Source organism: Syngnathus floridae, chromosome 14 (assembly GCF_059516105.1).
Source record: "Syngnathus floridae isolate MCC-2025c chromosome 14, RoL_Sflo_1.0, whole genome shotgun sequence".
NCBI classification, from domain to species: Eukaryota; Metazoa; Chordata; class Actinopteri; order Syngnathiformes; family Syngnathidae; genus Syngnathus; species Syngnathus floridae.
Genome location: NC_142426.1, coordinates 10,136,158 through 10,162,402, shown reverse-complemented (window position 1 = coordinate 10,162,402; position 26,245 = coordinate 10,136,158). Strand labels below are relative to the sequence as shown.

At 38.2% G+C, this 26,245-nt stretch overlaps 1 protein-coding gene across 7 annotated transcripts in view; it reads left to right on the top strand.

The window, feature by feature from the left end:
- brinp2 (BMP/retinoic acid inducible neural specific 2) overlaps nucleotides 1-26,245 on the top strand; it is a 73,289-nt gene that overhangs the window by 9,876 nt on the left and 37,168 nt on the right. Inside the window, exon 1 of one of the 7 annotated variants that reach the window (XM_088396877.1) lies at nucleotides 18,501-18,518. The exons of the other annotated variants lie outside the window; for them this stretch is intronic. The gene's annotated coding sequence lies outside the window, so the exon portion shown is untranslated. Of the gene's footprint in view, nucleotides 1-18,500; nucleotides 18,519-26,245 lie in introns of those variants that run through there. 7 annotated transcript variants of the gene reach the window in all.

The following is a 26,245-nucleotide window of genomic DNA, read 5'->3' as shown; positions in this document are numbered from 1 at the left end:
ATCCCCCCCTACTACCAAAGGATTTCATCATACAGTGTGTGACCATGTGTGACCATCGAGTGGTCTGTTCAGTGTAAAACAGGGTTTCCTACATGTAATTGAAGAGTCGAAACCATCCCAAAGTTGTCAGCTGCTTAAGCAATTTCTCACCATGACTGAGAGTTAGAGACGGGCACTTTAATGCACATTCCCTACTCCACTGTGTGTTATTTTCCAAGATTTGGGGGCTCATTACTATAGCAGGAAAGCCTCTGGTATTGTTCTAGCTCTCTTCGGTTTACAGTAGCTTTAAGCTGCTAACAAGCTTTGTATTCAGGCTTGGGCTGACTCTGGTGGATAACATTCACCTTTGCTTCAGCGCAGGTATAGCGAACAATTTGCACATCGATCCCAGAGGTGTCACACACTGCTTTTAAGGATTTTGAATTTAATTAATTCTTCACTTTCAAAACATTTTTTAAAATTGTGCCAAGTCTAAAACAAATGCCAAGTGTAATTTTGAGTAGTGTATGTGTTTGTGGTAATGGTTATTTTCATATTTATTGACAGTTTCTGACAATTTTACAGATTGTTACTAAAATTCAAGATTGTCTATTGGAAATTTATACAAAATTAGTATATGGCAGTTTTTCGTCTTACCGTGTTTTCCGCACTATAAGGCGCACCTAAAAACCTCAAATTTTCTGAAAAGCCGACAGTGCGCCTTATAAACCGGTGCGCCTTATATATGGACTAATATGGATTTGTGGATGAGGACTAATTTATTAAAGTAAGCTTTACGTGTTTATTTTGTGTGTTGTGTGATATTAACGTTTGAGCAACGTTGAGTTATTGATATATTGTTATGGTTTTCACTATTTCGAGTGTTACTATATTGTGATTGCATTAACGTTCGAGCAATGTTGAGTTATTTACTCTATGCGCCTTATAATCTTTTATAATGGGCCATTCATTGAAGGTGCGCCTTATAATGCTGTGCGCCTTATAGTGCGGAAAATACTGTAATAAAAAGTATCAACACATTAGATTGAAATTTATTGTTTTAGTTGCTCTACAACACTTTTTCATGCAAACCTCTAGCGATTATGACCGTTAACCTTCCTTGTGGCTGTTAGGTACTGCAACCAAGTTGGCAATAATCTGGTCACCCATAAAAGACCAACACTTTCTATGAAACAGTACAACAAGAAATAAAATAGTTGCTTTCTGTCAGCGGCATCTTCTAACACAAACGCATTACATCATATGATGGACCTTGGTGCTTTCACGTCCCTTCGATTGCCTGCTGCACTTAAAGATGGATGCTTGCCATTATGTATCTGCTTTCTGTGTCAGCTTAGTGTCCAGTGACCTCTCTTGGGCAATCACTGTCAGGGATATTGATCAAATTCTCCAGCATAGTGAGCTTGTTGAAAATGTGTAGATGTGATGATAAATGTGCTTCAAAACGATTACCAAACAATAAGGGACTCTACAAGAGAGCAAATGAGATTCGCTGCATTGGTGCAGTGAAGGCGCCGGTCCTTGACAAAAGTCATGAGCATAACAGCTGTCAGTTTGTGTATGTCTCCTTGACCAGGGTGATGGCTCAGACATAAAATTTACGAGGGCATTTATTGATTAATAGGATCAATAGACTGATCACTAGACATCTGAAGACACATACCGTATTTTCCGCACTATAAGGCACACCAGATTATAAGGTGCACCTTCAATGAATGGCCCATTTTAAAACTTTGTCCATATATAACGTATATACATTTGGCCCGCGGGCTGGACTTTGGACACACCTGCTGTAGTGGCTCAATATTTGTTCATATATAAGGCGCACCTGATTATAAGGCGCACTGTCGGCTTTTCAGAAAATTGGAGGTTTTTAAGTGCGCCTTATACTGCGGAAAATACGGTACCGTGCAAACACTTGCATTTTGAATAGAATAGTTTGTCTTAATGAGGACTGATCGATGGCATGTCATATCTGATTCATGATGTGACTTTTATACTTTTCTCTCCATTAAGCTATGTTTTCATCTCTTCTTTGAGGGTCAGTTTCAACTTGCTCATCAGCAGCAGTCTTTTAACAGCTCCGTATGGTGTATTGTGTTCATTAAAGACCCTATTTATTGCGCTGAACATTGGCACTTAACAGGTCTGGATGTATAAAATGCTGCCAGCACTAAAATTCACCCTCCTGACAAACTCAGTAATGATTCAATGTTAATTTTAATTTTGCGTTCAGCACGTCTTAATGACGCCTGTTATTTATGAGTGGGCGCTGCTTTTTTTTACGCATCAGACTGACTGTCATCGAAGGAAGGAGGCAAGCGTTCCAAATATTGGTTCCTGGCTTGTGTTGTCATGATTTGTTGTCAACTAGAGTCAACCAAGCATCGCTAAAATTGATCTTCACAAATAAGAGTGATCGGCACAAGATTTGGATTTATTTATTTTTTACATTGAATGTCTAGTACTTAGAGGGAAAACCATTATCACCCCCACAAAATAAGACATACTTTGTTATTTTATTAATTTATTTTTGGGAATTATTTTTTAATATTTGCACCCAATAAAGTGGATGAGAGTAGGAATGGATTAGTCATAGTTTTCAGACATTTATTCTTTCACCACCGAGAGTGGGTCAATGTCAGACAGATGTGTGACAACCCCAAGAGAATGCTTGACGAAATTTCAAAGTTGGACTTAAAAAAAACTGGCACACCCGCGACACTAATGAGGCGATGTGGTGCAGAAAATGGATGGACTTTGAAAAATTCGGAGCACTGAAGCTCCTGCCAGCGGGACGAGCCTCCAGCTGAGTGTGGCTGCTTTGGGTACGACATTTTCGCTTATGCGTGCTGGGTGTACCCCTTGGAGGTGGACTTGGAAAAAATGGCACTTAAGCTGACACATAGATTCAATTTCAACAAAACGACCGACGAAAAATTCAGCTTCACTTGGAATTCCAAAAAAGATGAATTACCATTCTAAATAAGAATCATATTTGAGTATACTGCATCTTTGAATTGTACTTATTTGTGACACAAGCATGATATTCCGAGGCACCATCACAAAGCTGTGTAGAGGCTTAGCAGCTGGATTCTGACATTTTTATCCAAGCAGTCACAGTTTAATTGTTTTCTGCATGGTTTGACGCTGCCACCGAATTTCACCTATCGTATTTTTCCTGCTGCTATCGAGGCATTAAATGTTTTGGAACATAGCTGAGGAGGTTATTATTTTCAGCTCGACAAAGACTATCGCATCCATTTTGTCTAAACACCGGATTAAATATGATGAACACCACTTTTCATCTCTCCTCCCTTTTAAAAAAATAAATCTACTTTTAAGCACTGATTTATTTTGGAGACATTCGTGCCATTTTTGTGATTTTTTTTTTTTTTTTCCACCAGCATCAATGCCCTTATTTTTGTTTCTGTAATTTTCAGTGCTTGTCACACTGACTGTGATTGTGCAGACGACACTTTCCTGCTTCAAATGGCACAACTTGTCTTTAACCAACAAATTCTGTTTCTTGTTGAAGGCTTTGTTGGCTCTGTTGAAGTTGACTGTCATCCTTGTTTTTTTGGACAAGTCTTTAATTCACATACATACAGCTTTCTGAAATCCTTTTTTTTCCCTGTGTCTTGAAGATAACAGATCCAGTTTTATCAAAAACAACTGTGATGTAAAGGCAGCCATGTGAAAACACAGCAAGATGGTTATTACAAGGAAAAGAAAAGAACATTCAACTCATTTTCAGTTCTTATGTTGAAGGTAAAATCAACAGTATGTGTACCAGGTTCAGTCTGTTCTTTTAAAGACTACTGCAAGCCATCCATCCATCCATCCATCCATCCATCCATCCATCCATCCATCCATCCATCCATCCATCCATCCATCCATCCATCCATCCATCCATCCATCCATCCATCCATCCATCCATCCATCCATCCATCCATCCATCCATCCATCCATCCATCCATCCATCCATCCATCCATCCATCCATCCATCCATCCATCCATCATTCTGCATATCCTAACTGTAAGTCAGCGTCAGTAATTATCTTGGCATAATGAGATTTTGTGACCTGCTCCATGGAAACATTTACATCACGGGTCTCTGTTTACATGCTACCGAACAGCTTTGTGACACCAATAAGCTGTCTGAGCCTCTGTCAGAACAAATGTCGCAGGCTTCTAAAATACTCTTTGGCTGCCAGATAAAAAGCAGATAAAATGATCGACAACAGGTCCACATGACTAACATTAAAACAGTAAATGGCAGAAATTGGTGCAAAAAATACAATTTAAAGTTAAAAATTGGTGGAACTCTTGTAAAAGGCTGTTTGACAGTGGATTTGTTGTTCATCAATCAATTAATTTTGGCACGTCTACTAACATGGTGACAAATTTTGGCATTGCTGCTAATTGGAGTAAATCTCTCACAACCTGCACCTATTTGCCAAAATCCCTGTCTGTCCTCATGGGAGGATGCATCTCAGTCGTATGTTTTGACATCTTTGCATTCTGCCAGAAGCTTGTCAGCTTCAACGTTCCCCCCTGTCCATCACTGTCTGCAACAGCACCTATGCATTAAATATCAATCCTTATGGTAGAATCGAGTCACAGAATACCTTGCTGGGTTGACTTCACTTGGCAGGTCTGAAGGAAGTCTCTCACGACAGTCTCATGAGTTAGCCTACTTCTCATCTCTATTAGCTGGCAAGACGGCAATCGGAAGAAAAAGCTGCCAAGTTGAATATATACATATGTATGTGTGTATATATATATATATATATATATATATATATATATATATAAAAGATAAAAAAATAAGATAAAAATCTGATACTGGTCTGAGGTAGAATAAGGATGGATAAAAATCCATTCTTTAAACACTATTCTCAGGTGAGAGGCTGGATCTCTGTGCTGTTAAAACTTTTCATTTAAATCAATTTGTTCAAAAACAGGAGGGAAAAATCCAGTGAGTGAGGGATTGTCCTTGAGGAAACAGGGACCATTGCATCATGCTCGCACTATCAATAATTTAGGTGTGTGTGTGTATTTGCATGCTTATATATTTGACACCTTTGGTTTAAACTGTTTTAACCCGTAATCCCCAGTTTCTGGTCTCACCCTTTAATTTACCACTGTGTCCATTACTGCTGCATAAATTGCCTCCGCTATAAGTCTGCTGCGTGATTTATGCACCGCATTTTGTTGCCAACGAGAACAGCTGAATTAAGCCAAGGAACAAAAGAGATAAAGTCAAAGAGGCAGTGACTGTAATAATAGTGACAGTGAGTTTTCATAGGAAAATTTAGGGCCAACCATATCAAACACCCACGCACACAACCTTTGGAGTGGTGCACATATTTCACCCAGACAGCTGGCGAAAAGAGTGGTGCATTTTATGTACAAATGAGCTCATCCTCTTGTCACTTGAACGGAATTGTTTCTTATGTTGGTAAAAATGTCGAGGAGGAAGTACTTTGTTTTTTCTCTTTGTTTTATGGCGTTGATTTGCTTCATGACTCATCAGTTCCCCATCCTTTTCGACCTAAAGGCACACATCTGTCAGGCTGAGATTAGGTCAATAGAAATGTGATCAAGCAAATTCTGAAACTGTCTTCTTGTGCATCTTAATAGAATTCACAAGTCCTTTTCCTCCTTGTTTAGGGCTAAATCCGGCTCTAGTGTTGGATGTTTTCTTTTTTTCCCCTTTCACTTATCTGAAGTGAGGGCCCTCTTAGAGTCGACAACTGTCTTATTGCGCTCACGGGCAGGACAGAGCAGATTAGTCTAATTAAATGAAGCTGTGGAGGAAAAGGGGCTCAGTTTATACTCATCCTTAAGCCTCTATTCTGTTGCTCTAAAGAATCCGCGAGGGGGTGGGTGGGGCTCAAATGACTAGATTGTTTGGGGAAAAAGTGAAAAGGACAAATGCAGTGCATAAACAGGCTTGAGCAAACTCTCTATAATGCCATAAATTCAAAAGAACTGCGGTTCAAAAATATTTTGCGATGTTGACATTCACACACATTAGAACCATTGATGATTGGCAGAAGTGGACATGAATGAGAACAAAGAGTAATTGGAATTAAATTCATTATTTGCATGTACCCGATGCTGCATGTAATGTTTTCCATATTTTGGTCACACGCTTTCACAATTTCATAAACTGGACATTAAGAACATGGAATTACTCATGTAATTTGTATCGTCATCACAGAAAGGTGCATGTGTTGAATTGTACTCAAAATGATCACAATCTACTCTGGCCGTAGTTCGGGAGTATGAATACCTCAAAAGAGCAACCTACTAAATCGTTATTTTCATTCATTCGTGTGAAATTAATTAAAACAGAAAAGGTCATGGACGTAATTTCCAGCTAATAGATCAGCCCCAAGGCCTTAATGGCTTCTTATTTTACCTTTTCACAAAGCAGACGGTCATAATACTAGGTCCTTTTGTTTGCTTTCACTCAGAGAGATGTAATGGCCTAATGCTGTATAATTTAGAATTTGAGCAAAGATATCAGGAGGAAATATACCTGTAATGTTTCACAACACTCATGTTTGCAAGTTTGAACCAACATCACGTGCGGTCAGCATATAGCATGACATCCCTGTATATTTTATATGAACTGAATGTGGTGGGCACAGCAGAAGAATCCAAATTAAGTGTATAACAAATTAAAATTTTCATAATAACAGTAAGGCATTTAGACTGGAGGGGATCCAAACTAAAAATAAATAAATAAAGAAAAACAGAAAAAAAACAATCCATGCAAATTGTCATTCAGTATTAATGAACAGCCAATCACATTTACTTAGCATGGATCAGAAGTCACTATGCCTCTTGGGTGCCAGCTTCGTATTTCAAAAGCAAGCAGCTGAGCAGCTCCTCGGGGTGCATATGCCCTTTTCTATTCACAGAAGACCCACAGCAGGAACTTCCTGAAAAAAAAACACATTGGAGTTGCTGTGTGGGGCATTCTGTCTGTAATGATTATACTCATGCGAGATTTTAATTTAACTTTCACTGTTACAATTGAATCGCACTGAGACCAAGAGTATTCCGATCAGGCCTTTATGGTGTCAATTACGATATCATTCATCCATGAGTGGCTTAACTGGTCCAGAGAAGTCCACATGAATCTTTAACGATGGTGACTCAGGACATTCCCATGGGTGTTGAGGGGCAGGGGCAGGTGCTTTTTGATCCACTATGACATGACATGACATGCCTGAACAGTTCTCTAGACATCTTGATCCATTCCACATAAATGGTCTGGCCGGTTTCATTTTAGTGTGAGAGTTTGAGCATCCTTTCTCTTCTTCTCGTAGGAATTACAACGCATGCTCTCCAGGGAATGTGGTTATCTCTAACACTGAGTTCTAGTTTTCTCTGTTGGACAGCTCTCAGTTTTGGCATTCATTGTGACGAAACAGCATCTTTTTTGGTCCAGCTCTTCATCTGAGTAGCATTTATCAGGCTCTCATCTAACATGTCCATCATTAGCATTTGCCTGATTCGCTCCCCCTCACTTAATTTGATAGGGACTGGCAATCTGCTCACTGCGTCAGCGTTTCTGTGGTGATTGCCTGGTTTGCGACTATTTGCCAGATTTCCAAGTTTATTGCCTTATATTTGCCACATAAAGGAAAATTATGCACATATAGCTGTTTCTCTGATATCCAATGAATTACTGTTTACAATTGAGGACAAAGAATAAATTAGCAGTTTTGTTCATGAAATGAGTACCAGATGAGGCTAAACAATCAGGTTTCACTGCAATGCATTTACTATGCAGCATTTATTGCACATCGAAAATTTGCAAACCACTTAGTCAGCATTGCAAATGACAGAAGTGGTGTTTCAATTGTGTGTTAAATTTATTTATGTTCAAAATTGTATTTATAGTGGTGCATATTTACATGCAGCATTTATAGCAGACATGCCAAAAGTCCACACCCGATCTTGCTTCATCGTGTCATGCCGTGTGGTGGTTGTCATGTTCTTCAAAGCCTCATCTAAACAATCAAAGCTTGAGATAAATGTCATATTTTGTTGGTTCACGGTTTGGGGTTTTCATTCAGTTTTCGCTTTACCCATCAGTTTTGATATACGTAGTTTGAAATTGAAATGTATTCTTTGATTCTGAATAGTTGACATCTGCATCATAGGATGCACATTGTTTCTCAAGGCAATCTCATTCAGCACTTCTGTAATCCTCTGCATGCTTATGATGTACTGGAAGCAACTCTGCTGCTCTTGGGTTTGATTGTTTAGAACCACCAGACAATTCTCATCCACTACTATTTCACCAAGGACTTGCAAATCTAGCAAGTAGTACAGAGAATAGAGCATCCAGTTAATTTTGACCTTGCAGATTTACCAAATCCCATGAATAAATCACATGATGGGGATGCATGGAAAGAGGTAGTAATGATGTTTTGTTGTTGTGGTTGTCTATTGGTTAAGGGGATGGAAGGCAGCCAAGGTTCAACAAACATAGCGAGAGGGAAAGTGAGCAGACAGTTATACATAGGGTGACATTGTTTTGTACATTGTTAGTTTGCAGTTCTTTGTTTAGTATCTGTCAAATGCTTCTTGCTGCAAGGTCTGCCATGTCTATTGTACAAGACACCCTGTTTACCCGAGACAGGCCAGAAGGGAAGATATTCAGCTCCAGGAGGTGAAGCAGAAAGCCATGAGTGATTTCACTGTGCCTGTGTGACACCATGCATTTGTGGTATTGTCCTAAGTTGAAATGTATCCATGCTGATGCTGTTCTGTGCTGTCATTTTCTTGTAAAATTCTCTTTCACGTTAATGCTGTTGGAGCGAGTCACATGGAACATACAATAATAATTCACAAAGCCTATGCTATCAAGTTTACAGATAGAAATTATTTTTAGGTACTCTGTGTTGTATATAACTATCGTAAATTATATTAATATCTATGTTTAATAGTAGTATTTTCATATTAAATATACTGGAAAACAACATACCGTATTTTCCGGACTATTAGTCGCATGTAAAAACCTAAAATTTTCTCAAAAGCCGACAGTGCGCCTTATAGTTCGGTGCGCCTTATATATGGACCAAATTCCTAAATTTAAACTGGCCTAAAGCATTGTGTCATAAAATCAATCATAAGTGGCCTGCTAAAGACTATGGATCATGAATCAAAAAGACTATGGATCATTTTTTTGTGATTATAAAGTAATTTGTTGCGTCTGAAGTTGAAAAAAAAAAGATAAAATGGAGAATGATTTGATTTGGATTAAAAATCTGACATGATTCATTAATGGTGTGCCTTATAGTCCGGTGCGCCTCATATAAGGACATCGTTTTAAAATAGGCCATTCATTGAAGGTGCGCCTCATAGTCCTGTGCGCCTTATAGTCCGGAAAATACGGTATATAGAAAAGAATCAATTTAACATACTAGTGATACATTCTCCATTTCTCTAACCCATACGGCATCATAAACAGATGCATACTGTACATTATTACAGTATGTACACGTTCTCATGGTGAGTGCAAAGCATATGGAAGAGTGGCAATTCTGATGTGCAAATCCCAAATTGAAATGCTTGGGGTGTCAGAATTATGTTAGAGGCACAGAGCAGAAGAGCAGAGCGGACAATAGTTCATTAAAATGAATGAGTGGCTTTTGTCTTATGTTTACCTTATTTTGTATTCATTATTTTGCATACATTATGCATGTGCCGTGTTTCATAGACGTATGTATTTAAGACAATATCTATTTTTTATTTTAAATACCACCACCAGAAACCTGAGCTGAACAAGTTCCTCAAGTTATCCAACATAAAAACAATTTTTCCCTTTCCTAATGGAGTATCTTTATAAAGCTGTCTAGTGATAGAGTGAAACTATAACTATAAACACATTCATGAGGTGTTCACTGTCAGGTCAAGCCACAATAATTCTTGACAGAATTTCAAACACGCTGTGCCAAGACACATTGAAAATCTATACTTCCTCGGCTGTTTATGTTCACTGAGGCAACCTGGTCATCGCACGGCATATAATGGAGGAACTGCGAGTCAACCCCTATCATATATCAAACGCTGGGAGAAGCGGCCTTGCAAATGCTTTTATAGCAGATGCTGGTCAGAATCAATACACGGCACTTGTATTGCTATAAAACTAGGAGAGGACTACTAACTTAAAAAAAAAAAAATCTATGTGTACTTTTGACATATCCACATTTGACTTTTGTTGATTCCACAACAAACTTTTAAATACCAGCAATGGTTCACAACCAATTTCAATTTTTATTCAGAAAAGAATCCTGCAAACTCAGTCAACTAGTGTACATTCATCCAAACTAAAGCATGTTTTTATAGTAAAAGGCCAACTAGTCAAAAATAGCAGTTTATTGGTGTTGGGCTGAAGCGATTTTAAGTTTGAACTGGGGCTAAATTGCAAGTCTTGCTCTATTTCTGGTGGAAGCTTTGTCAGCAGTCTTATGCTGGAAATGCTCCCTGATGAGCCGGGTTATATTGCTGATGCCCATCTCCCTTGGAAGTGACTATCCAAATGAATTATTCTCCTACTTTGCTCAGGGCTACCTGAAATATTCAACATCCTTTCGAGACTTTCCCTATTAGTAGTAGCAGCATTGAAATATACTGTAAATGAGCATAATAATACAATTGGTCCTACTGTATTGTACAAAATTTGGGTTTTGTCAAAGTTATACAAGTTGTATAATTTGCCTACCCTATGTCCCTATTAGGGTTGAAAATAGGTTGGTGTCCAGCTGAGTGAAAAAATAAAAGCTATTTATAAAAGCTATTATAAAAATGTAAATATTTACTGAAGAAGCTAATTTTAAAATGACAAATTCTTACAAATGATCGATAATAAAAAGTCACGAAGACAGCCTAAATACTGTTTTGTTTTAATTGGAAAAATTCTTTAACCGCATTAAGAGCTGCCACTGCAAGACTGGCTAAATGTTTCATGCTTGGTTTGCTCATCTCATCTGTCAAAAGCATTATAGTGTGCTTCTGAAGGCCATGATAGAAGAGACAGTCTGCCTTTTAGCCATACTAAAATGAATAACCCTTTCAACTCCTCACAGATTCACTTTTTGCCCTCAGTACAAGGACCTCACTTTAACACATAACACACTGTGTCACCTCGCAGATAGATGTCTTATCTTATAAACTAATACAAAGTTCAGAATATTTTTTTTTGATTTTCTGTTCTTGAATGCATACACATTGCAAATAATTTTAGTCGTTAGGAAATAAGTCTCCTGTTGTATTGTTTTCAATCAATTTTCATGGTGACACACTACCGTTCAAAAGTTTGGGGTCACCCAGACAATTTCGTATTTAGATGTATAGTTTACCCTCCGCAAATATACAGTCCAATATCTTGCTGTCTTCACAATCTTCAACATTTAATTCTACTTCTCCAACCAAGATATACACGTTCAAAGTATTCCAATTCACTTCAGTTTACAATTTGGCCAGCGTATGAACAATTTTGACCTAACTCTAACCCAAAGTATTATATTAAGTGTACTCATGACAGCCTCCCCTTTTTTCCTTAATGTACTTCTTAAAGCAAAAGCGAAACAGAAAGATGAAACCAAGAGGATGAATAGGACTCACAAAATGATGTTCCATCTTTACTGGGATGCTGAAAGATTGAGAAATAGCCCGTGGATACAAATTTAGAAAGAGAGAAAGAGGGCAAGAAAAAGAGGAAAGCGAGTTATGTGAGAACGATGAGCCGAAAGCATGAGATGAAAGGAATACAAAAAGTGTGACTGACTGCAAGCTAACTGGCAGATACAGCAATGATTTGAAGCTCTCTTCATTGCCCACTGATACATAAGTTCTACATTTTGGGGAGGAGGGGGATTTAAAAAATTAATTAAAAAATTCCACCCAGTGGGGCTTCACTAAACGTTGACTTAGCCGTGTAAGAAGGAAGGTGATTCATCTTGCCAAACTTTCATATCTAACTGTGGGAAGCAATTGGAGCCTCTGTACTGTGAAAGTGAAATAGCAGCAAATGTGCACAGCTCAAGAGGCAACTTTTAATTGGTGAAGTTTTCCTTTTCTACTCATGTTTTCAGAATTGGGTGCATGGATGGATGGATGGATGCATGGATGGATGGATGGATGGATGGATGGATGGATGGATGGATGGATGGATGGATGGATGGAGGGAGGGAGGGAGGGAGGGAGGGAGGGAGGGAGGGAGGGAGGGAGGGAGGGAGGGATGGATGGATGGATGGATGGATGGATGGATGGATGGATTATGCAACTATTTTCTTTTCAAAAGGTCTTTTTGTATTTGTTGACGCACCTTCTACCTTTATCTTGGTTACCTTTGGCCTTTTCCCACTGAGACACTCCGCGTCCGTATCTCTCACTAAGCATCAAGAACAGGGAAGTGTTTGTTTCTCGTTAGCTGCTGGCTACATCCTCCTGTGGGAGTCTGCAGTTTTGTCGGATTGCACGATGCATAATTAGAGTTGGCATGGTAGCATTGCTGCCACGGGTGCAGTGGCTCGAGGTGGCACAGCCTAAACTAAGGGAGCTGCAGGCAGAGAATCCTCCTGGCTGTAATTTAAATAATTACATCCTCAGATCTGTCTTCTGAGCTATTTAGCGTTATTATATTTTGTGTAACGTCTGAAAGGTGACTTTTCTGACCTTAAAAAAAAATTCTGTCGCTCACCTTGTGGTCCTATTGTAGTCGCTGAAGCTTTAGCAGCCAACCCAACTGCTCATTATTAATTAACACTATAGTGGAGCACGCCATGGCCTTTGGAAAAAAAAACATCTGAAGTGAATTCAGACTCACCAGTTATGTTTGTGTCGCCAATTCTCCAAGCGAATACAAACTACTCAAAAGCTGGACAAAATAGGATTACAATAATTATTTAAACAGTACTTATTTAAATCAGTATTGTACTGTTAAAACCGTTAGCATTATTCTTTTTTTTTTTTTTTCATGGCGTCATATTCATGGGTGTGGTTTGGAGGGCTTCGGGATTACAATTGGATGAGTTTTCCCCTGTTGTGATCCTGATGACTTCATTTCTACAGGCATGGTTGAAAGCTGAGAGTGAAAGCTGCATGAGACCCAGCAGTTCTAAATTTCTGGCAGTCAGAAAGGGATTGGAAGGAAGAGTTGAAGCATCTCATAGTTTTGTGAATGAGGTGAAGAACATTTGAGGCGCTGCAGTTGCTGTATTGTTCAACTTTGGCAAGAGGATGCAATAAAATCGAATCACTTCAGAGATTTGTTTTATGTTTTGCTTCCATTTGTCAACGTGATCTGTTTGTCTTAAGGCAAATTGCGATGAGGTTTGAAAAAGATTGATGACGAAGCACTTGTGGATCTAAATGAAATGCAACCTTTACTACAGCAGACTTCTCATGTTTGCTTATTGCTCTTTTTCTGTGATGTCTCACGACCTCCATTAAACTTGTGTCCCGTCTACTGCGCTGCACTCTTTTATTTGATACTCATTGGCCACAGTAAGGAAACCAATTTATGTGACCATGCAAAGACTGACAGAAGCAATAAAAATGCTCTAGCAAAAATAAGGTTGTGGATTATATAAAAAGCATCCAGAGCTGGACTGTATATGATAAACCAAGATATCATGACTGATTATTTCATCATTTCTAGCCATGTAACCTCAATATTTTAACACTGTGCTTGCTGAGTCGGAAAATTCAATTCATGTAAAGGTGGATTATTCCGTTGCAAAAAGTGAACTGTGATTATTCCATTAACAGTTTGAATTATTTTTATTTGTGTTTGAAAATCATGCAAGCAAGTACTTCCATTATCTGGACTCATAGTTAAGACAGTCCCAAAATCTAGAATCTGCAAAATCCTTTAAATGTCTCTTACATGCTCGTTCTGAATTTAGGATTATTCTTTCATAGCTATCATTTCTTTTATCAATAATGTTCTCTGAAATATGTAAAAATATTGCAATACAAAGGGGCAAATAGAAGACAGTGCTATAATGTGGCTTGATGGAAGTCTTCAGTTTCACAAAATGATGTGGTAAAGTTCCATCACCTGCAGTGGAAAACAATTTTGTAGTCTCCCCGTACTTCCTTTTTTTAGTACCTATTCTGATGGTTTACACAATCAATATCTGTTTGCCGGTGCCTGAAAATCAATCCGCCTTTCTTTAAGACTTCACTGGCCCCTGAGAACACTGAAATGTCTGCATGCTATGCAAGACTTCTGATAGTTAGTGTTCTGATTTTGCATCAGGATAAAACCACTTTGTGAACACCTGGATTTCAACTATTGCAGCTGTACCCTGAGCAGATGGTCTTTTCAATCTTGTGTGACAAGGTTCCCGATTTACACAAATTAATTAGTCGAAAGTGGCACACTCACTGAGCCGATGACATTTGATTTGTCTGAGGCTTGTGTACAATCAAACAGTTCCTTTTCATATTTTAAAGAGAAGAAAAAAAAGAGCTGAATATTCGTTATCTTTTTTGACCGTGTTGCAATATGCTGTAAGGTTTTGAGTTGTTATTGAGTATGTCTGACCTGTTTTTATTCCTTCACGCTTCCCCTCTTCAACATCATCCGTTTGTATCTTTAAGGCCATCACAGACTCCAGTCCAATCTATTTTCTCATCTCATTCCCACTCAATTTACCCCATCTCACTGCTATTAGAGTGGAATGAAATCACATGTACATAGCCACTTCACAATCATACCACTCGGGGAAAATGATTCATAAAATGGCTTTAGCAATTCTAAACAGCCGGAGAGAATTTTCAATGTTTGGATTATAGGAGAGTGACGAAAAAGCCTAGCTCTTTAAGCCTCCTAAATGAGAGAACAGGGGATAGTGAAGGTGATGATTTCATTCCTTCCTCTCATATTTGCAAAGACAGAAAAACAACTTTAAACTCGTGATGCGTGTGTGTATGTGGGAGGGGGGGTTGTTTCATGGACAGCCATTCAGTGCTTTCCCCCTGGTGTTTGAAGCAAATGAGGTGCTTTGCAAACACTATTTCCAGTACTGAGGGACCAGCAATAATGTGTGCATTCTGTGCAAATATAGTAACTTCTGCACTTGTCAAAAAAATTTCACAACCTTTAAATACAATTGCAAGAAAAGGAGGAGTAGGTTTGGCAGATTCTGGCAAAATGAGGACAAGTATGTGCTAGCTACTACAATATGATATACATGTTTAACCATTACTTACTACTTCAAAATATGCCAAGAAAAATGTATTTACTTGCACTTAACTGCTCCATTTTAGATAAACCCCCAAAATCTCACATTTTATTCCAATTAGTTTATTTTCAAGGTCTGTTTCTTATATGATGTCAAAAGTAATACATTCTCTACGAACCATGGTCCTGCTGACAAAGGGAAGTGTATGAGCTCATGTACGAGTTGGAATCTTTTCCTGAATCAAGGCCAGATTTACTAAAGGTAGCAAAAAGCAATAAATGGGCATAGTTGCTCACAAACTAATGTTGAAGCTGACCTAGGATTGCTTCTGCCAAACAGGCAGTTTTTTGGGGTTCTTGGAGGGAGTATAGGCACAGATTAATTTGGCACACACATTGCGATTACTCAAAGCTTGTCTAGTTCAATCAATATATTTTTTTTCTTTTGGTGAAATGTTTAGATTTGTTTCCCTGTAATTTTCTTTCTGTATACAGCTACATAATTACGAAAAAGCACTTTGAATTGCCAGTTATAATAACCCTGTATAATTGTGCTCTACAAATGAACTTACTTTACTTCCGCTTTTTGTTTTTAAATCCTGTCTGCATTGAATTACAGCAGCGTTTTGAGATTTTAGTGACCCAACGTGATACGAGCCCTGTATGGGGGGGGGAGTGCACTAAATTCAACTTGCTTTATAATAAGCAGAAAGACAGCACAAAACTGCTGACCAGAAAACCAACATTAATTGGAAGAACTCATTTTGTGCAGTTTTTTCCACAACAACCCCTTGCCCTCATTTTTTTGTACGCAGCCTACATTGAATATTCATCAGTGTTTTTTGAAAGAAAACAAAATAAAAAAGACTCTTGGCTGTTAGTTAATAATCAGTAATGATGGAAAACACAATATAATATTGACGGCCACCTATTGAAGCTGTTGTCTTTGGTCTTGTCCACCTCGATCAAAATCTGACAGCAACACATATTAAAACTAACTTTCTTACAATCACAAATCCAAAGTGTCAAAATATGCTATTTCTGGTCTTTGAATGCCATGTAACGGTGTCATTTGAAATTGCATCAATCTATTAATAAAATGTTCTTTTTCCAAAAATATGCTATACTGTGGGCAACATAGTGAAACTGATTAGCACGTTCGCGTCACAGTTCGGAGGTGAAGGGTTTGATAGATGGCAAAATTTAAGACCAGCCTGACTACCGAGATTTGTGTGTGCCACGTACAGAGAACTTTAAACGAGCCAATTTTGGGTAAAGAAACCTTTTCTAAGAAAACAGATTTAAAAAAAAGTTCCATACATTTTCATTTTGGCTTTTTGGATGAATATTGAGAAGCCATTGTTTTTTTATTATTATTATTTTGTTTGGGAAAAAATTGAACAACTGATTGTGATAGAAAAAAAAAAAACATCACAAGGCACCATGCAGTGTACTATAATGACTTCAGAAGGGGGGAAAAGATGGTAGTGGTCTGGTTCGGTGGGTGGTAATGGTGTGGTGTTGGTTCGAGTGAAACAAAGACCAAGAAAGGTCAACAAGGGTACGATAACATGGTGTTAACATTTGGAAGACATTTGCAGTTCAGATTCAATCACAACCACTGCAAGAAATTCATGAGTGGCATTGAGAAAATCAAACACGTTTGATATTTACAGCCGTCTACGGGGTCTTGAAGTGACCTGTGGTGTGTTGCATTGGCTGCGGAAAACCAAGCACCTATAGCAAACAGACAGGAGGAGATCTATTGAAAAAATCTGATCAAATCACAGAGAATACCAAACACCATTGTCAGCTCAAATGGCATCAGGGAAATTTAATCTGCCAACATTTTGGTTTCATTATAAAATGGAAATTGTATTCAAAATCCAAGGATTGTCTGCTCTCTGCCAAGTTAGTGTCAAGAGGAAATATGAAAGGCGAGGTGGATCAGATTACTAGCGGCATGCTCGGAATACTATACATTATTTCCTATGTAAAATATGTATCACGGCGTTGAGGTGCCTGCTTGGTTTTTCACATATTCTGAAAATCAGTACTAGAAAAGCAATCGTAATGTTTAGTTGGATATAAATGTGAAACATAAAAGTGTACCAGACATGATTAACTGCACATCACAGTCTGAAAATAGTGCACCAAGTTCTCAGTATCAATCATATATTGCGGCCACTAAGCTTTACCTCTCTTCCATCTGGCCAGCAATTACCTTTTTTAGGGCTATAATTGCACATCACTCCGTCAGTGCAGTCGTATCCACAATATAAAACCTATTTGAGGAGCATAAGCAGGAGTAAAGACAGATAGATGGAAGCATCTGGTGTGCCACTAAATTATTTTGTTCTCTGTGCATTCGTCACTTTCATGTAAGCCACGGGTGTCAAAATCATGCCCGGGGGCTAAATCTCGCCACGTTTTATCTTGTGCATCAACCTCCATGATTCTTGTTAAAATCAACCAAAATTTCAAATTGTCAGATATTGCAGCGTTTTTTTTCTTACCAAACCCCTTTGCATGGTAACTTAACTATTATCTGACTAATGATTTTAAGTGGTTATTTTAAAATTTGCAGTCTTTGATGGCAATCGAACATTTTTATAGTTTCACACAAATTTAAAAGCCCTCTGAGGGAAACCTTCACTGCAATGTGGCCTGCGGCAAAAATTAGTCACCCCTGATTAAGTACAGCAAAAGCCTCTTCTACCCAGTAAAGTATATTTTCAATTCTATGGAATATACTAAAAAATATGCATATTCTATGCCCAGAATTTAGATTTCTTTTCCAAGATAAGAATTGTTTAATTCTGATAATTAGTACAAGTGTGTTTAGATAGAAACCACCTCAGCTATTTCTTTTCCATGATATGATTAAAAATACAACCAGGAAGTGTGCACTGCCTTTCTTTCCCATAACAATGTTAGAAATTACAAGCATTGGATTACTAACTGTGAAAACTAGAGAGAACAAGTTCATGGTTTCATGTCACATGAAAGGGCTAAAAAGACACCCTTTCATGGGTGTCAATATATTGATTTTGCTAACCTAGATTGAGAAGTAATGCTCCATTAAACTAATTGTTTGGGAAGTGCACCCATTTAAAAACGACATCAATAATGATAGCATTTAAATGTGTTTTAAAAATAGCCCCTGGAGCTGTTGGGATTTATTGTCTGATGCATTTTGATTTTATCTATTTGTTTAACGTCATTCCTCATCATCCATTGTCCTGCTTTTTACAGGAGAATCAAAGAGTGCCCTTTGATTGTCTTCAATTACGTGAGTCTTCGATACACCCGATAGATCTTAGCTCTTTGTTTTATTACTTTGTATTCTTAAATGCCAGAAGAATACTTCCAGTTTCTTCCATCTACCCCAGGAAGCGCCATAATCTCATTCACAGTCGTAAGAGCACCTCAGGCCTCATCATTCCTCTTTGTTGCCATTACACTAAAAGTTCTGTGACACAATGCAAAGAATGGCAGTCTAATGCACATGCATGTAATATATTGCGGAGGAATCACATTGACAGTTAAGGTTGTTTTAAAATGGACCTATTATTTAACCAGCCAGTGGTTTACAATGGGCTGTTTAACCTTCAAAGAGCATTTATTATGATCATTGCTTTTGTTATAAGGTTAATATGATTGAATGTGATGTAAAACAAAGGACACTGATTCATTTTGTATTATGTTTCCGAGAGTTCTTTCCTACACACATCTTTTTTTTATATATATATGTATATATATATATAACGTAATTACAAACTATCACAAGATTTTGTTTGTGCAGCACAGATATAATTTGATGCTACTCTTTGATTTAGCAGCTTGTAAAAGCTTTTTGCTCGACTTTCAAGAGAAACTAATGAATCACATGTAGAAATTGTCTGATAGTAGGTAGGTATACACTCGTTCCATCTGTGATTAAAGGCCCAAGTAGTAATGTACTTTGAATGAGCTGCCTAATGATGACATTTGTTTCCCCCCCATCATTTATAGAAAGCAGGGGACTACAAAGGGCTGCACAATGTTTATTAATCATGCACACTAGCTTTCATTTATGTCTGCCTAAACACTTCCACTCATTTATTAATGTCTTTATACCCTTGAGGATGCTTTGTACCCTTGACTTAGGAACTGTATTCTTTTTTTTTTTTTTTTGTCAAACCTAATTGTATAAAATAACAAACAAGGCTAAAAACGGACAGATGTAGTGGTCATAATAGAAATTCCCGGGAGGAGCATGTGTCATGAAATTATATTTCAGTAGCATGGCTTATCACTTGATTTATAAGATTTATAGGCTTACAATTTGAAGACTAATTAAAAGCCGTTGTCTTGATGGCAAGACATAGAAACTGCCCAATATTTAGCTCTGCAGCTGCCACTTTCGAGACAGGAATGAGGCACCTCTATTTTATGTCATTTGAAGAAGCTTCAATAATCATATTTCTTCTTCCTTTTTGTAAGAAGAGTTATTGGTTCACCACCCGAAATCTTGCTTTAGCAGACAGCAAATAGCAAAAGATAAGGCCTCCGCGGGGTAGATGTTAAAATCAGTCATCCGGTACATTGTCATGATCTGTTTGAGGACAAATTAATCCTCTTTCCTTGCAGCATACATTAATTTGCTACATTTACCCTAATAATTGGGCTCTCCTTGAGACTGTATTGTCACCTCAGGATGCCAATAAGACACTGCTTATTTCACTCTGCCTGAAGAACAAAACAGTGTTACTAAATGGTTTATTCCTGATTCTCCTGAAGGTGAAAATCACTGAAAGATTGAATGCATAGGTTTATTAGTGCAGGACCAAAAAAGAATTTGCAAAATGTGATTAACGTTTGAAAGTCTACACTTGATTAAACAATGGCTTTTGACTTCATAAGTAATCATAGTACTTTAATTATGTTAGCTCTAAAATCATCAAGCTATAAGTGACAGTAAAAAGAAAATACAACCAGATGAAAAAAATACAAGAACAACCATACTCTATTTCATCATGATAGTTCCTGTGAAAATTTATCATCCAGAAAAAATGATCGTGATAGGCCTATGCATGCATGCACACGCAAACACAGTTTTTGCCCGAGAAGAGATTCTGTGTGCCATCATTTTTACTGTTGACGTTGTGTAAATAATACTCATAGACGCAATTTTTTTTTTTTTTTAATCGGAATGCCTTCTATGCAAAGGGAGGCAATCCTGTTGATTGGTTCATTGCTTCCGATTTATGACAGTTTCAAATGAATTCTTGTTTATTTAAACTCAAATTCTACAACCTCAGTTGATTACATTTTTAAAGTCTCGTTATTATCAAATGCATGATCCATGACGCCCTGACTAATTTCAGATTTTTTACTTTACACACTGTACGCTTTTCTTTTTACCTCATCATAATTAAAACATGATTGAGTTGTAGTTCCGCCGGGATGCTTGCAATGACAAGAATGACACATCAACATGTGCCGCCTGCTAGAGCGATGAGATGATGGCCTTGCAATTGGCCTTGATTAAGCATCTCGACCGGAGGCAACACAGTTACAATACGGAGCATATTTCTGGGACAACAGGGTCACAGCCTCCCTGACTGCAACACTCATTTACCATTGTAATGTGGAAATAGAATGACTCTTGCCTCTATTGACCGACTGGCACCACCTCCCACAGAATTAAAACAAATGGGACACCCCACCCATCCATATTCTCTATTATGACATTTTTTTTTTTTTTTTATTATTGGAATATATATCAGGAGTAGCAATATTTTGCAGCCTTACCTCTTCTGGTGTTTGTGCACGTTATCAGTGGCAATAAAAACTGAGCACAGATGAGACCAAAGGGATGGGATTACATTTTTCATTTCAGCTCATAGCTGAAAAAAGCCTTAAGATGGTGTTCGCTATCAGTCTGCCTTATGCAGTAAACGTTATTCTGTTTAATAAAGCAGTCAGATATACAGTATAAGTGTAGAGGAGATTTGAGAGAATAGACTCAATTAGATAGTGGTATGTAATATATATATATATATCCACATATTATTGCACATATGTGTGCAATGTATGCTATACATTAACTTTTTGCTCTCAAATGCACTGCTGTGATTTTTACGATTTTTCTGTAGGATTTCTTCATCAGTAACACACGCAGTATCATCTCAGCTGCTGTATGGCAGATTGATCACACAATAATGTATTGGTATAAGCATCTTTAATACTGTACGCCCCTTGTCGAAATTCAACATTGCCTGAGGTGAGCTAATATTGCAGTGCTGTGCTTGTAATTTGCGCTTCTTATCCCCCTTGGCCTTTTCAATTACCAGAATTTGCTTTCTGGCAAAATATCAACATATTCCCTCGTGATTTAAAGTGGACCTATTTGTAAAAGAATGAACTAGCAAGCAAGTAATAAAGATGCTGTTGCCCTATGCATGCAGGGACTTAATAATGCAATGTTATATTCAAAGCATGCTGTACTGTATTTGAAAATATTAGCGTTGCACAGTAATTTGGAAGCAAATAATTCCCTTCTAATAAAGTGTGTGTGATAGTCATTTTCTTTTGATAAAAAAAGGGTTTAAATAACTTTGTCCAGAGCGGGAAGGAATTAATTGCATTTCTGTTCATTTCAAAGGCAAACATTGCCGCTGTTTGTGAACATTTCAGAATATTCTCAAACGTGTGACCTTCCACTGTATTTAAATGTACATTTTTACACTTCTACTCCCTTCAGCATTTTAAAACTTACAAAATAGATACTTAACCACAGGTCTTTGTATTGAGTTTTAATATTGACAGATTAAACTAGGTACTAATAGAAAGAGGGCACCCTTGAATTAGTCTATATATTCAATCAATGGCACATAGGAAGTGACAAATAAGATTGCTCCCTCACAGGTTATCGGCAAATAGCAGGTTTTGGATGTGGGAGCTGGAGGTTAGATAACATGACTCCCAGTTGTGCATGCTGCTGACAGGTTGTTGTTTATTATCAGCAGTAAAGATGTTTACAGAGGTAGTGTATTGATGGACCTTAATTGACCATATGGCTGTTTGTTTGTCCAACTGGAGAGCGGCCAAAGACAGCGCCAATAAGGCCGCTGCAGTGCACATGCGTTCAATATGTTCTAACGCACACAGAGCAAGCGATTTCCAGCCACAGCCCATCTGTGTAATGCACGTCACCCAACAAAGCTGCACATTGGAATCACTTGTTTGCAGGTTCCCTTATGGTAGGTTATTATTTGTAGATCTATCCTGTTTCTGTTGAGGAATCTGCCTCTTTTTTTTTATAAATATTCAGCCTTATAGATTAATGAAAGGTTGTTCATGTTGGCTTCCAATGTCATCAAAGTCAAAGTCAGCTTTATTGTCAATTTCTCCACATGCCAAAGACACACAAAGAAACCGAAATTTCGTTCCCCCCTATCCCACGGTGACAAGACATGGCTCACAACAGACAAACAGTAAACAAGTATAACAAAAGCGTGCTGAATAAATAATGAATAAATAACACAACAATAAATAAATAAATAATTAATTAAGAGGAGCGTAAAAACGCGTACAGCAGACATTCCCGAAAATAGCGCAACAGTGCCGCACGCTACGCAGAAGGGGGTAGCGAGTTCAGGGCCCTAACAGCCTGGAGAAAGAAGCTGTTGGCGAGTCTGGTGGTGCGGGAGCGCAGGCTCCTGTACCTCTTCCCAGAGGGCAGAGGGCAGATGTCATTGATGCATACGTACTTTTTATTTAATTGGCTGCTAACTAGGGATGGGCAAGTATTATTTCAAGATATCTTGTGCTTGTGGAGACTGCCGAGAGGAGTCACAGATATGCACCGTATTTTCTGCACTATAAAGCGCACCTAAAAACCTCCAATTTTCTCAAAAGCCAACAGTGCACTTTATAATCCAGTGCGCCTTATATATGGACCAATATTGAGCCACTACAGTAGCCGTGTCCAAAGTCCGGCCCGCGGGCCAAATGTATATATCTTATACATGGACAAAGTTTTAAAATGGGCCATTCATTGAATGTGCGCCTTATAATCCGGTGCGCTTTATAGTGCGGAAAATACGGTACTCCACCTTGGTAGTAGTTGCTGCTGTACTGCCACAATTTGACATGTCAGAAAGAGTTTTTTTGTCATTGTGGCAATTAAAATATATACAGTATCAAAAGTACTTGAACTATCAGTACTCTGAATCAAAAATCGCACAAGCTACATTGTGGCCTGCACTTACAATCCAAATTGTAAAGTCTCAGTTTACCGTAAATATAATATAACATTTGAACACAATTTGTGTTGTTGTCTTGAGTGGTCTTGAACCTTGCCATCTGTGTTCTGTGTTTTGTCCTTAGCTTTTTCCTATCTTCCATAAGTCTCAATGCTTCACTGCAGTGGGCTTTCTATTGCTATATAGTAGATTTTCAGCCTTGCTGCATGCTGTTGCCTTGGTGAAACACAAAAAGGTGAGTGGCAAGCTGCTGGGCTGGAAATACAGTAGGGCTGGCCTTTTGAGCAGAAAGACCTCTAGCTGTTCTGGTGTTTGCCAATGTACAAGCCAACTGCCTCGTATCGTGCATTTGTGTATGGTTCAATTGAGAGCCCCAGCTGCGGAAAATCCAATAGTGAGACTCGATTGTGTAAATCTCAATGCGCACACAGTGGACGAACTCGAGGAGTCTATGCTTTCAATTGCCCAAGAAATGAAGGCCGTATCTGTCAAACTTAATGTTCCTTTTCCAGGTTGTAGAAGGAATTACTGAAATGAGTCCGGAGGTTAAACATCAGCCTGTGGCATTCATAACTCAGTGGAAAGTTGGTGGTAAATGATGTTGGGATATAGCAGCATCTCATTACATTTCGTCATATTGTACAAGCACAGTTCCAATATTTACTTGCTTAATTACATTGATGCAAAATGGTGGGGAAAAAAAGAAAACATCCAATAAACAAGAGACCCCTTGACACTCTGTTGTCATATCTGACAGGGTGTGGTTAATTTAGCAGCTCTGTTCCAACAGATGCTCTCACCAATGTGTATTTGAGACACTCGTGCCTTTTACAGCTTAGATCCTTGCAGGAAAGAAGGGTAAATACGTGAAGTGTGTGTGAATAATGCAAGTGTGAACACTAAATGTCAGAGCTAAAAATTCCTGCCATTGTCTTGCTGGGATTCACTGCATATTTTATGTATTTTATAATTAGTGGCAGAGTCTCAGGAGAGAAGCAGAGGAGAATTAGGCCTGGCAGTTATGGCTTTCACTTATTTCTACAACAATTTAATGAACTTCATTTGAAAGGCAAATTTTGAGTGGAACTTTCTCACCAAATGCTCAGCATGTTTGAGTTATCATAAAAGGACAAAAGACTCCAGGGACAACAAAAACAAAAATCTTTTCAATTTATTATGGCTAAATTTTAAGGCAAGATGCTGAAAAATAAAAGAAAATGAGTGTCCATGACAAGGCGCGTATATGTGTGCGTGTGTGTCACTTCAGACATATGTTTTATTTTCTATGGCTTACCTAACATTCTTACAGATTCTTTAGCAACAGAGCAAGGTTACTTATTCTTGTCCATTTATTCAATCCAGCCATCCATTTTCTATACCGCTTTATCCCCACGAGGGTCACGGGCATGCTGGAGCTTATTCCACCTGTCATTGAGCAGTAGGCGGGAGACACCCTGAACCGGTTGCCAACCAATCGCAGGGTACAAAGAGACAAACAACCATCTGCACTCGCACTCACACATAGGGGCAATTTGGATGGCTCCCATGTTTTTGGGAAGTGGAAGGAAACCGGAGTGGCCTGATAAAACCCACACAGGCACGGGGAGAACATGCAAACTCCAGATTGACCACTCCAAATTTTCCATAAATCTAATTGTGAGCGTAAATGGTATTTTATATGTTGACTGTTCATGAGTACTTGAGTTTTTGAGGAAGGAAAGCGAATGGGTATCACCAGCAACTTGGCATCATCTATTCTCTCCCCTGGCTCGCCTTTGTGCTAAGAAACAATTCCAGTCATCATATCATTAAATCACCCAGTGCCTCATACAAAAACTCCCTTTCCATCATCACCCAGGCAAAAACAACCAAAACACACAGAGTACTGAGAGCCGAGGATCGGACGAGCAAGATGCCTCCTTTTTCTACTGATGACCATCATGAACTTCTTCAGAAGTTAGCGGTATTGGAGACGGAAATTCACCGCCTCGAAGTGTATGTGGAGATAAATGGACAATCTGGTAATGAGACAACCTTACCGTTGTCTCGAACCAGTGGACAGGAGCAGGCTAACGGACTGCTATTTTTTTTTTCTTCTTGATTTTGTAAGCATTATATTCTGTATTTTTTCTCCCCTTTTTTATGCTCTATGTTCTTTGTTTTTTAATCCTTCCTATGCAAAGCACATTGAGTTGCCTTGTGTGTGAAATGAGCTACATAAATAAATCTGCCTTGCCTTGCCTTGCCTTGCCTATAATCTTGGAGACGTTTGTCTGAACTCACTGTTCCTCAGCGCTTTGCACGACTGATGCGTTACTCAAATCACGTCTTGTTATCTGTTCTTCTTACTTGGCACAGAACAAAAGGTGAAGATGAATTTGCAGTCCCAGCCCAAACTCTGTGGAATCTTATTTCACAAGCTATTACAAAAGTACTCCAACTTTATACTGTACCAAAAATCTAATTTGTCTTGACAAGACTTTTAATGGTTTTCTCAACGCAGTTTCTCTTGTCTCTCTAAATCTTTGCGGGTTATTTTATACTCTAAGTCACTTTGTTCTCTTTGTTCCATTTGCTTGAATCATACCGATTTAATTTTTTCAAATAATATTTTTTTCTATCTCTTGCCCTGCTTTTAGTATGGATTAGAATTCCAATTCCAATCAGCATTGTTTTACTTCATTTTCCTCTATAGTCATTCTGTTGTATCGTACAGCGAATACAATTATTATTTTTTTTTGTCTTCAACAAATATATTAGCTTTTAT